General features: G+C 41.9%; 1 protein-coding gene across 1 annotated transcript in view; it reads left to right on the forward strand.

The window, feature by feature from the left end:
- Positions 1 to 1573: 1573 nt before the first annotated feature.
- Positions 1574 to 14101, forward strand: part of tspan18b (tetraspanin 18b) — a 30399-nt gene continuing 17871 nt past the window's right edge. Inside the window, exon 1 of the mRNA XM_030777859.1 lies at positions 1574 to 1810. The gene's annotated coding sequence lies outside the window, so the exon portion shown is untranslated. The remainder of the gene's footprint in view (positions 1811 to 14101) is intronic.

Here is a 14101-nt window from a genome sequence, read left to right on the forward strand (position 1 = left end):
GTAGAATTTGCATACATAAGTGGCATGGCGTGATTACTGTTCTGTTCTTTCTAGTGGCTGACTCAGTCCTCCATCTTCTACAATAGGACAACCGTTTTCAAGACACAATGTACAATTAGAACAATTCACAGTTTTCATGGAATGAAACAAATCACATCCCAACTATTGAAAAGTGTTCATGAAATGAAATGAGTAACTAATCACAGATGTTACACACATGCAACAACTTCTTGAAGCTCTTGAACACAATACATAGTCATGATTTTTTAAAAGAATCAGTTTATTGAAGCTGACACTCTACATAAAGTGTTTGGTTTTCTCTTTAATGGCATTCCTGCGTGTTGTCTGGTCAGTGTTTCATTCAGGGGGTGAAACATTGCTAAAAACAAATGGAAAAGCTTTTAAGCTGTCCTTTGTGAAAGCAAGCTAATAAATGCTCATCAAGCCTGAGTTACACTATTGTGTCTCCACTCACAGAAAGCCCAGAACAAAGTAGTTTTTGGTTTGGTGCCAGTTTAGAGACACAGGCAAGAGCAAATAAAGCATTTACACCTCTATCCTCAGACACAGTTTTTAGTGACTTGTGGAGAGGTGTACTTAGTTTCTTGTGTTTTCTTGGCAAACACAAAAATGACCCTGTTCGCCCCCGACCCCCATTAAGCTTAAATTCTTCCCTGTGACATCACAGCACCCTTGCCTGAGCAAGAGTCATTTAGATAATGTTTCAGACAACAGATGCAGACCACCAGTCACATGTGTCTCTTCACAACACACACATACGTCTCATAAAAGGAGACTGACATATGACCTCCGTGCACAAATCAGCTTGGCTAAATGAAGCAAAAGTATGTGTAAGTTTTATTTTAGATCTCAGGTCTTGGGAGTTCCCCATTTGCATTAATACTTATTTACAAATGGAAAAATAAAAACATTAAACCGAATCAGAAAGTGAAGCTTGCCTCCCACACACATTTGTATTAGATCGAAACGATGGTGAACAAAGCCTCCTTCCTCTGTTCAAAAATATTCTGTGTGCATTCATAAATGCGCTATTCTTGCCGATGAAATGGTGCAAAGTAAAACAAATCACTGCGGTTAATCAAGCTCAGTAACCTCAGCTGAGATGATTTAGAGCCGAGGCAGGGAGCCTGGGGATATCACGTATGCCACAGGGAATGTCAGTGTCACGACCCGCGAGGGAAGTGAGGAAAAAAGATCATTCTACTTTTCTTATCTGCCTCACCATCTGTGGAGGTTTAAGGACACGAGGGGTGTAGTTGCTTTGGCCACAGTGCGCAGTCTCCCCCCACACTTGAAATGTACTATTGTCATTTCACGGGTTAGTTCAGAGAAGCGCTTTCAGTATCCAAAAGTTCGTTAACATCAACCAAGCGTCATTGGAAATTTGGGTAATTAACAAGTTAAACGATGCACACTTCATGATAGTAGCAAGTAAGCAGTAGGCGTGTACGTAAATTGAGTGCCCGCCTCAGGGGTTGGACAGTTTTGACGGTCGTATTCTCGGCATGCACCCGGTCGTAGAAAAACTGTTTGCATACCAACCTTAGCTAAGGGAGGCATGAACACACTGAAGCAATAGCGGAGTAGTCTCTGGATTTTATTATCTGAAGCCTGAAGTCCGTTGTTTTCTCTGGACGGTGAAGGGAACAGTTCTTCAGTTTCACCAGTTTTCCCTAGCATTGTCTCACCCAGTTCTCACACACTTCTGAAGCATCAAATTCATTCCCGTTGCGTCTGAGTGGAACGCTACATATCGCAAGCAGTGGTTTTGGAGGGGTTGTATTTTGAGGTAAGAACTATCGCTAGGCACAGTTACTCGCGACAATTTACTAACGTCAGTGTGGTATATAAGGTTTCTAAAGGCTTAGCCCTAATATAGCACTCGTGGAATAGTGGTTTAAGGAATAGCACGTCAGTGAAGTTGATGGTTGTCTTTTCAGTTATTTCGCAGCTTCATGTTTATGTTGTCAAAAGAAGATAGATTATAGGCTACCAACTGTAAGCAAGTCAACACGATTGCTATACTAAAGCAGCGTTTATAAACGAATTTTGAAATTAGTGCATGAATGTGCTTTGGTTTAGTTCTGTATTTAAATATGGTTTTGGTTGTCCTGCCAGTACTTTTGTTCTTCTATGTGTCGTTTTGAAAATAATGAAGAAATAGCTGAAAATTCTTCATGCGAGCTTCCCCGTTCATAATCTGCAGTTTGAGTTGAAAACGAGCCCACGAACGTTTTTGTATATTACTCCCAATGAATAAAAACGCTTAATTAGATACTCAGCTCCAGGGCAGATACCAAGTAAGTGATTGTTTCTTAAGGATTTTTGGTGATTTTTATGCACTTAGTCTAAACGTCTACTTTGGATTTTTGGACGTTTCATAAATTTTAATCACTGAAACACGGAATAGCACGACCATCATTAAATACAAGATGTTATTCTCAGAACAGTTTCATCAATAGACCATTAAGTCGTAGGTAAGAGCGTTTACATTAATGTAACCGAACAGTAAATCTGTTGGAAAAAAGGACGCTCGACAGTGAAGTGAAGGCGTTATAATGTTAACTTTCAAGCTGGCGGTTTTCCCACGGGGCATGACAGCATGCAGGAGGTCACATCACAACTGAGACAGTCTCCCCAGACATACGAGGTCAGCAGATGGATGTCTCCATTGGTGGCACCTCTGCTGTAGGGCAGGGGCTCAGTGCCAGTTTGAATCAGTCAGGGAGGGCATCAAACAGAACCTCGCTCTGTCTGCTCATCTTTAAATTACACTGTGTGATAGCTCTGAATAGTAATTGTGAGCTGAACTGCTGGACCTTTTACAGGGAATTGTTTAAATCTTTACTGCAATGTCACATGGTATAATGTGTAACCGCTACAGTGCTGACACAGACGCTGCATGTTTTCTTGTAATATTTAAGATTATGGCCAACAGTACAATTAGTCATAAAAGTTTAATTTCTTAGAAGGGGTTTGTAGATATTTCCTACGTACCTTAGTAATTAAGATACGTGGCCTCAGATACTACTTGCTGCACTTGTTCCACTGCACAGAGAGACTCCAAATAAACTGGGTCTCAATTAGTCAGGCACTTGTGCATGAAGATATAGGCTCTAAGGGATCCATTAAAACAGGTCTTGTGTGCTTTTGAATGGAGCTAAATGCTTTTGTCAGAAACTGTAGTAGCGCAACATTACTAATAGTCAAGTAAGGATTGCTGGAGATGAGTACTATCTCTTTTTGGCATTTGAAGTCAGGCAAAGAGCTTACAGAACTTTGTCCCAAGCAATTTAGTAATCTCACTGAATAACTGCGATTGGTCTGATAGCTTAAGTTAGTTCAGATTCCGTTTTGTTAATCGTCAATAAGAACCTGATTATATTTTGAAGCGTCACTTATAAATGTGTCACGTCTTATCTTTGTAATGCCCCTGACTCAAAACCAGTTTGATCTGGTCATCACCTTAGCCATTAGCCCAGTCTTTGTCTAATGGCCATGGATCTATTGACTAGAGAGGATATCCTGTCCAAACGGATGAAAAATCCAACAGACACACAGACAGGAAGCCAAGCTGGGTACAAATTCTCAACACTATTCCAGTTCATGTTTCTCTTAACCCAGACAGAGGCACCTCTCCGTGTTTCATATACATGACTGTCCCTCTACAAAATAGCTTCAGTAAACAATTTAGGCCATAAAATGTTTTGGGTCATGCCTCCACATTATCATTATCAGCAGGTCTCCACAGATCAAAGTGTATAGTATCTGTCACACAGTTGTATAGACCAACTCGTAATTTTGTTCTGTGTGCTGAAGTACTTGCCAGCTTTGTGCTATAGGTTCTCCATATGTCCATGAGGGATTCAGGTCTATAGTAATAGGGCAGGTGAAGCATTACTAATTAAAATGTGGAGCCATTGGATATTAAAGTGCAATTCCACATCAAGTAGTGCTGATGTTGAGCGAGAGGGTCCCTCCTTCTGAAATCTCATACCTGCTCTCACTCGAGCGAAACAAGCCAATTGTCAAGGCTGTTTTTGTGCCCATGCTGGCTTGCTCTGAGCTAATTGTTCCAGGTTTAGCTCTCCTTTCCCCTCTCAGTCACACTTTCATGTAACTCCTTGCTTCAAGCTCACCTCCATTTTGGTGTTTTGCAAAGAGCCTGGAGAGAAAGGGGAGGGGGGGGCAGGCCTGGCCCTCAGTCAGTTCCCAGCGCCGTGTGTCAGGGTATGTCCACTCGTGACAATGGCAGCAGCCGTGGGTCTGTGGAGAGGTTGGAACATGAGATAGAGTGCCTACTGATTTCATGAGCAAATTGCTTTTTTTTTTTTGCTTTTTTTTAGCTGGAGGACTCTCCATTTAGTGTGTGTGACACAGTGTGCTATTGCCGATAATGAGTTTTGGCTCTCTTTGCCTCTGAGATGTTGTATTTGAAAATGTAATTTGCCTTTTAGGTGGTCAGATTAATTAATATGGAGTGATATTGTGCCTCAACCATAGACTGTCTGAGATTAAAACAGGAGAGGCCTGTTGAGAGGTGATCTACTGCTAAAGGGTTTTACATGTGTGTTAAGGCATGCATACATACAACAGTGAAAAAACACACACACACTCACCAACACACGCACAAAACCTTGACATTAAAACACAGTAAACAGCAGCAGTCTCTTAAACACCTCTGTACACAACCTTAGCTGTAGGAATTGAAGTTCACTTTAAAAAGTGAAGTCCAGGAATCACCACTATTCACAGGCTACTCTCCTTTATCAAGAGGAAGCACACTGTTTGTTTGCACCCTGGCTTCAAGGATTCCGTGGGCTTATCTTGTATTCGGGCAATTTCCTCCATTATTGCTCGCGTTGAGCGCATTATTGGGTTAAAAGGTATGTAAGAGACAAGCTGGGACCTGCAGATAGCAAAGGGCCCAAAACACATTATACAAGTTGGTTGGCGTCTCCATCAGGAGTCACTCATAAGGTCCAGGGTGTTAAAAAGGCTGATAGCAGAGCCGCTCTGCTACCTTCAAGACATGAACTGTATGTTAATGCAGAACGCCTTCTACCTGTGTTATACCACAGTGTCTGTTCTGTTGCTAAACTGGGGAGCTTATCCTTTATGGACAGTTGACTTGGTCCTTGGTAAGTATTTGTTCTTGCAGCTTGTTGAAGCAATGCAGCAAATGAATAATTGATCAATGAAAATAAAAAAAAAAATTCACAAACTGCTTCTTCAGCGTAGCCTCAACCATTTCACATTTCACTGCCCAGGGTTCGGTCGATCCAATTAAATGTATTATGCTGAAATCAGGAGTACTCGTCTGTTGATAACACAGACTTATGAAATGGAGGATGGGTTAGAGAGAGCGCATTCATGCAACTTATCCAGTAATGTCATAGATGGAAATTGGGTCTATAGTTCTACTGCAGGTCAAGCTTTGTTTGGAATGTGACATATTTTGTTTCTTTGGCAGTTAAACAGGGAATTCCCAGTATATTTATTTGTGACACTGGTGAATTTGAGACTGAAGCAATGCAACATGACAGTACCGTTTGTTTTCGATCCAACACTATCCAACAGTGAGGTCTTTCATTTGGATATCCTGTTGTGTTTAACAGACATCTTGTGTGTTACTCATTTGTACAAAGGGGTTCTTTAGTGCACTGAAAGTAGGTGTAGTTCACTTTTTTAAAATGTTTTCGTCCCATCAGTGTGTGCTGGACACAGTTCTTCTCTCCGTGCGGGCTCACATTGCACTGAAAGCGGTCCAGACTTGTTTTATTCAGCCTCTCCCATTGACTCGGTCTGACTCTGGTTCACTTCTCCTGACTCAGCCATATTTCCTCATGGAATGGGACTCCTCCAGCTTCTGGTCTTTCTGCTTTTTTCTGTTGTTCTAGCCACAGTTTCAACTCCAAATTCTTCCCCCCATTCCCTCCCTCTACTTTTTCTCTCGCTCTCCCCCCATCTCTCTCTCTCTTTTTTTTCTTGGTTTTGGCACCATTTCTATGGTATGCTCCTGTGCATTCTCTTTCACATTGTAAATGCAGGGGCTCCCACAGACAGACTTGCCTTTGTGTGCTGATAGCATGCTGTGGGTTTGTTGTTGTGCTGCTTGCCTCTACTCTCAGTGATTGTTCTGTCTTTTTTCCTTTTTCAGACATTGACAGTATGCCCTCTGAATAACACTCATATGTTCACACACACACATGCACCCACAGAGAGAGAGAGAGAGAGAGAAACAGAGAGAGCGAGAGATTAATACAGATTGTAATTGTCTTGTGGGGCAGAACCAAACTAATTAGTTAAATATTAATTAAAACAAACTAAATGCATGTTTGGTGTCTTCGATCACTTGTGCCTTATTAACTAGAGGGCCACTGTGGTTGCGGATTATGACTTGAAGAGGGATGTTGTGCTAAAAGGGTGCAGTTACATTAAACTTACAGACAAGAATGCAGACTGAAAGTATGATGTCTGTCCCCAGGCTTCAGCTGTATTTTGAGCTGCGGTTGAATTTCAGACTGCCTTATGGAGCTTTGGATCTAACTGAGCATGATTTGGGTCTGACTGACTGTCTATCAGCGCATTACAGGGTCTGAGGTAATAAAGTCCAGAACACACATGCAGACATAGACACACACACACACACACCCACACACACACCCACACACACGTTGACAGAAAGAGAAATCCACGGACGAAGAAAAATAATGAAACCTCAAAACAGCTTAATTTTTTTTTTCTGGAATTTGCAAATTGCCAGTACCAGTTTTGTTTAGCTGTGGAACGTTGGTTGTTATTGTGGATGTATTTGCATGCCTTTGGATCACAAATGATAGCTCGCAAAAAAAATAAAATAAAATGTGGAGCACCAGGGTGCTGAGGTAAGCCAGAAAATGCAGTCTTTGATTTATGAACAGAAAGACAGAAACAGTGAACTATGTGACATAAATAGGTTATCTGTCTTTCCACGCTAGGGTAATTAGAATATGTAATTATACACCTACACGTCTAGATAAAGTACAATATGAAACTGTGCATGTTTGTTTTTCTAGTTGGTTTAATTTTCACTCTAAGTCAAGTAATGTGTTGAACCTTTATAAATAGTCTAAATGATGTCTGGCCGCACAGATTAGACAAGCTGTACTTACCCTGTACTTCCCCAAACCTAGATTTTTCCTCGTAATTATTTTCTGTCCCACTGGCTTACTCTCTTCACAGGTCCATTAAATGCACTGTCTGCCTGCTTGCTCTCACAGAATTAAATGGTGGCCTTGGGACTATTCGGTGCTCTATTAAATAAACTCCTCTGTGGTTTTAGCCTCACCTGCGGGGAGAGAACTCATGATGGATGGCAGTGCAGGAGTTACTTGATTAAATATCAAAGGTTTATGACCAGGTATAGGTCACTGCTGATGGAAAATCAATACTACTGTGTCAGTAAAAGGGAGACATTCATGTTCAAAACAACTGTTTGTTTCCTCTGGGATGCTTCTAGAAAAGCTAACATGGAATACAATGTGAGTTAACGGTAGATGACTACACACAACAATTACCACTTTCCACATGGGTAAACAATTAGCAGGAAGGGCCCAAGACTGACTCATGATTTTTTCATGTCATATTTTAAGACTTTCTGCCAGCTACTACTGTTAAGATGTGTGCACTAAGGCTTGTAGGTCACTGCACTAAAAACATTTGCGGCAGAGTGGCAATTTGTGTACTCTTGTTGTCTACAACATCAGACAGCTTTAGTTCTCGACATTCCACAGAGAACCAAGAGTCAAACTTGCCCTTTTTGTTCACATTTCACTATAGCAGGAGATACCCATTCAGACAATTAATACATTTGACAATTACAAGTTAAACAAGAGTCTAAACCGCAAATCAGAAATACAGTTGTCATTTTTACAGAACCAGTCATAATAGAGATTTCATCCCAGTCCCCTTTGACAATGGCAAATAGTCACATCACAGACAAGTAGCATCACAGGAGTCCATGAAAACATGAACTTCACCTGATTTGGGTGTTTTGTCTGATGGACAGCAAATTAAGCTTAAGACTGCCTTCACAAAGGTTTTGATGTATAGCTGTCAGGAGCCAATACCGTTGGCCGCTCTCCTGGCGATTAGTCATAGGTTCTGCTGCCAGCTCGTAGCCACATCTCTCTGACCTAATTATAACCACCTGTTTGAGATGCGAAGGCTTGGAGGATTAGGAGAAAGGCAGCAGAGGCATCAGTCCAGCTGTTTGCTTAGCGGAGGAGTTGGCCATATGATCGGCTTAAGTGATAGCACTTGGCAGGAATCTCAGGTCTCATGTGTCCACGTTTTGCAGCAGAGATGGTGAAAGTGAAAACAAAAGGGATGTAGAAAGTCTGTAGGCTGTGTGTGGCTTGGTTAGATGTTTCTTTGCCAACATCTCTTCGGCTGCCAACTGTGTGTTTCATTGTGTTTGGTTTATGAAAGAGTTGGGTTTTTCCAGAGATAACGCATTGGAAAAGTCGCTGTCTCTCAAATGGGATTACTGCGAAGAACTCACAAAAATACAGTGCAAAACTAATTACTCATTATGAAGGGGTCAGACTGTGATTTTTAAAATTGAACATGTGTTCTCTTTATCAGTCTTGGCTGCTGAAGAGGAGGTTGTTTTGCTAAAACATAAAAAACAGATGGTTCAGTCAACTCAAAAACAAAGGCGTCAATCCCTCCCCCAGAAATGGGGTATTTTTCCACACGTTATTTAATCGTTGCGTCCACCTTCAGTACTTTCCTTTACAGGATGGACTGAGTCAAAGACAGAAGCTTTTTGTCAAGCTTTGTGGTATCTGCTTGCTTTTGAGGAGCTGGGGCAGATTTGAGAACGTCTGTCGTTCAGGCTTTATGAGTGACACGCCTATATTTTATCTTCTGCGCCTTCCCTCTCTTACTCATTACAGAAGCTCAGTGCCTCCAGTAATCCTCTCTTTTTCCATCACTCATATCTCTGTCATTCCACCCGTTTTACTCAAACTCAGTCTCAGGCATTGAAATCACTGACGGAGATAAAGACTTATTTTCATTTATATCCCATAATCCCCCAGCAATTGTGTCTGCATTTAGAGACTTCCATTACCTCCAGGTCTTGATACAGATTTTGTGTTTTCTGAGCCTTCTTGACATCCTGTGAAAAGATATGCAGTAGCCTGTTTAAGATTATGTATGATAAAACTACTAATATTTCTATGTGGATGGATTTTTACTAAACAGTTATGCTACTGGTGATAAGCCCCTAAATCACTTACACCTAACATAACAATACAACATTACAAATATACATACAACTCATATTGCTGAGTGAGATGATCAGTGTTTAGGGAAATGGAAAGTTATTTTGTCGTTTGAGAAACTGACATAAATGTTTTTGCTTATAAAGTGTATCCAGATGGTGTGTTTTGGTTCAGCATTTGCAAAGTGATCCAACAGAACAATTACATGCCTGAGTCACCCTTTCTCTGTGTGGTCCTCATTTTGTTGAGTAAGTCTGTAGAGGAAAGTCTGGGGTTCTGTGCACGCTACCATAAAAATTACAAAGATTACCAAAGACATGTACAGCAAGTGTGAGCTCTGGAAATCAGTCTGTACCTCTCCGTACAGATTACCCATGTCTTTCATCTCTTGAATCATAATGAATTCTCACTCAAGAACTGAGTATCTGCCAGTATTACTCAACCATTCATCTCAGAGGAACACAGCATATTAAAGTGAGGTGTTTAACAGATGGAAAAAAATTTCTCTCCATTCTGCCTTTAAAACAACAAAAATGTTAATGGTTACTCAGTTCAAAAATATGACATTGATTGCTTCTTAGTCACATTCCTCCCCAAACTGTTAAATGGGAGAGCCTATGTAAGTCAACCAAGAGAAGTCAAAGGTCTCTTTTGTTAAAATCTAACCATCGTGGGTTTACTGCCCACAGCGTCCCTCTAAGCTTAGATGAATTAATTTAACCTTGGTTTGTGACTTTAGCTCTTGTGTTAAATGCACAGTCATTAGCCTAATTTAACTGGGCTTTCCTCCTTTGAGAAAGTCACTTGCTCAATAACGACCTCGATGGTGTATGTTTTTGATAAATGTGAGTCGCGGATCTGTTTCTTGGACTTTGCACACACATTCATCTCTACTCTTGCATCGTATCCATCATCTTTTGTGGTAGAAACCTATTGACTTGTGTTTCTTCAGGGACCTCCTTTTGGCTGTTCTCCAGATGGAGTCATGTTCCACTCTTAAACCAGTTCCTTTCTCCAACTCTGTGGATCCCTGTGATGTAATTCTCTCACAGCCAGATGTAATTCTCTCACAGCCAGACTAGTTGACATCACTGAGACTAAATGACATCAAAACAACAACAAAAGGGCAGCCAATGACCTGCACCATTCTCTTCTGCTCCTCTGATATCTGCAGGGCAATAAAGGTTTGACTGCTCTCCTTTGGTGGTTCTTGAATGTTTTTTTTATTACTTTGGGTTAGGGCGATAGTAGCTGGTGGTTTTTTTCCATTGTGGAGGTTTTGAGGTTTCTCACAGCTTGTTCTTGGAGTCTGGCATTTATGTTTGAGCCCGAGGATTGAATCTGCTTTTTTGGAGTGCTGTTACATTGAGCATGATCTCTACAGACATCTCCCAAGCTCTTAACTTCCTTGACCAGGAGATGGAATACTTCTGAAATCCCTGTGAGAGTTTTATGAGAGTGTTGAGTGGAAAAATATTCAGCTCTTTGTGTTACACCCCTCATTCCTTAGCTTCCTCCTGGGACTCAGGAAAAGGCGGAATATCTCCCTCAGGAAACAAATCTTCAGCTCTTCTGGGAGTTAATACCAAGGGGTATTAAGTTTTGACCAAATTAAGATTAAAGAGCATGGGGTTTTTAGGAGGCCCTAAGGGTTAAGCAACGTCCAACTTCCCCAAGTTATCTTTCAAAAGCCAATCTTCCTCTTGTCAGAGTGGCTCGGCCCCTTAGTCGTGTGTGTTAAAGTATGGCCTGAGACACTTAATACACATGCGAACTATGGAACGCTGGTTGCTTGATGTGACTCAACTCTTCTACCTGTCTGTCTAGAGTAAAAGTGAGTCAGAGATGAGTCTCATGCAAAAAGCATTGAGATAAGGCATTTTGGGAGAGAACACATGCATGTTTACGAGGGAGGAGTTCCACTGTTAATCCCGTACCCCCGGATAGGAAACGTTGCAGCTGCAAGGCTCCTGAGTCTTGTAACCCAGTGTGAGTCTTACCCACACTGGTCCTGCAAACCTGCTCATGAAATTGGCAGAGCCTGGTGTTAGCGCTAAAGCCCACAGCTATATCAGACCTCTCACTAACTAATTCAACAACAGCCAGGCTGCTTCTCCATCTAGCCCTCCTTCTGTTCTGTACTTGGCATTATAGAATCCAAATCATCTTCCCAAGCTCTGCACATTTAAACAAGCAGCTTTATTGAGAGAACTGTTGATTGCATTTTAATATGAACATCAAAAAGTCCCAGCATGCCAATAGGGCTTGCGGATGTTGCATTGTTTTCTCGATCTAATATTTATAGCTGTGTCATATCCAGTATGTTGACACGTGGGAGCAGGCATACTCTCATGGGGAACGCGCTGTGGGGGTGGGCCCATTTAGACTTGACAGACAGAAAGACGACATAGCGTGAGCTTTGACCATTTGACACTCATTCCTCTAAAATTTTGTTTTCTCCTCCATAAGCAGCACGCCACTGTGTTAGGGTAAGGGTATTACCTGACACCCGGAGGTTTGTTTTTCTGTTGGCACAGCATGTGGCCTGATTAGCGCTTGAGAAAGGCCCTGGTGCTTCTTATGCTTGACAGGGAACTGGCTATGCCTGTGCAGCTGGTTACAACACAAACACTGACAGTCATACGCGCAAATCTTCAAATCAGTGGTTAGACCTGCGTATAAGCAAACTCGAAAGGTCCTTTCCCTGGTTTTAATTAAGGAAGTCTTGGAGAGCCTCGGGGTGGTGTTTCCTGTCCTTTCAGGCCCTTTGATTTGAAATGTTTACGGCAGTGTTTGTCAGCACAACTAAATAAATATTGCATAGGGTTTAAGGAGGGGACAAAAGAAAAAAAGAAAAAAACAAAGTGAGGGATGGGATTGGTTATCACGGAACTCATCCTTCTTTCCCAAGACAGATACTAAGATTGGAGAGAATAACTGATGCAGGCACCCTGCCTCATGAAGTGTTCAGACAAACTTGTCACAAGTTACTTGCTTTGTGTACTTGGGAAACGTCACAGCCGGGCCTAACAGCTCAGACTGCTGTATAGTGTTTACCATGTTTTAACGAGAGCCTCAAATTGACAACAGATGTTGGCTTTACACATGCTTAAGATGATAGTTTGACTGAAGAGTGAACACACACGACACTGAGAACCTTGAAATGTCTCAGTGGAGAAAAAAAATTATGGAAATACCTGTTTGACGTTTAATTTTGTTCACATTTAAAAAAAAAAAGAAAACAGTAGTTGCATGTTAACACAGGGAAGCAGGACTCAGTGCTGAAGAAGCACATTTGCCTCTTTTATGGATAGGTGTGTAAAGGTGATGGGAACATAGTTAAACATAGGTGCAGGACAACTCTTATAATTGCTATGCCGTGATTGAATGGTTGGGGTTTTTTTTAAGATTTGGTGGAAATACTTAACTGTCACTTATTGATCTGATGAAGGAAATCCATAAAATATTCCCTGTCTTTCTGGCTTTCATGCTCTCTGCTCATGCTGAACCGCTGGTCCCTAGACATGCTGATCTCCTTCTTGTTTATATTTATCCTGTGTTTCCTCTGGGATCAGTTTGGTATATTTTTGTCTTACAGCCAGGATGAAGCTCAGTATCTCCTCAAATAATGATTATGAGTCTTTTATAGACGGTTAGCTGAAACACAGTTTTCCATGGTGTTGATTAGGTACTGCAGCATTATGAAAAGAAAGAAATTCTTTGAGATCTAGTGAAGGGGTATGAGATGCTCTTTGTAGAGCCCATTGCATTTGGTGGGTGACGGCTAAAATCATTTTTTGGGAATAGAACAGTAAGTGGTTTTATATTGCTTAGCGGAATTGGGGAATGTCATCCAGGTCATTGTTGAAGTTCGGTCTGTTTTTTTTCAGAGCACAAATCTTGTAGATAACATGTGAATACTGTTCTTCCTGTCTCACTGACAACAACTCACAGAAATATAGTAGTGGATATGGAAAGGAACAAGGACCCTTGTATCCCAACAGATGAACCTCATCCCCCCCATCACATTTGCTTCGTGTCGTGAATAGAAAACTTTTGCCAGGGAGGAGCAACACTCACTCCATCTTCTTGCTGTTTGTGTAACCTCCTCTCGAAAGCTTTTTTTAATTGAGCCCCCTGGGCCTGGTGCTTTTGAAAGCTTCCAAAACCTCCCCCCATTCCTCACAGTGCTAGTGATGAGCCCCCTCACACGCACGCACACCTTTTAGCCTCCCTGACCCAATCCGACAGGTCCCCTTGCTCCTACTTTTAATCGCTAGGCTTCAAAGCTCAGTTTTGATGCCTCCCCCAGCCCCCTCCCCTTGTCCCCAGAGACGGGTGCCTGCTTGGCCTTGGGGCCTGGGAAATGAGAGAGGGAGAGGAGGGAAACCAGTAAAAGACAACGAGTAGTGCAGTTTGTTAGCACAGCAGTCAATGTACACTGGTGCAGAAAAGGGGGGGGGGGGGGGGGTTGGGGCTTGCTGCTGAGATGCTGTCTGCATTAGAACACCCTCTCAACACTCTTGTGACCCCCCCCCCCCCCCCACAAAAAAAAAACACAAAAAAAAACAAGACACAGGACATGGTGAGGGTCGCTCCTGCTGACACCCTTTGCAGCAATCAAAACTAGAGCAGCTGTCTCCTCGGGCCAGCGTAGAGACAAGGCTAAATTAACCTTAATGGCTATAACAAGAGGATTCTCATGTAGCTCTCCAGCGCATCACTCTCAAACTATGGCTAAGCCATGCTAACGAAGGAGCTGTTACAGCCTTTCCACAAGCATCACTGGCTAATACAGTCAGCATAAC

This window comes from Chanos chanos, chromosome 1 (genome assembly GCF_902362185.1).
Source record: "Chanos chanos chromosome 1, fChaCha1.1, whole genome shotgun sequence".
Lineage (NCBI taxonomy): Eukaryota > Metazoa > Chordata > Actinopteri > Gonorynchiformes > Chanidae > Chanos > Chanos chanos.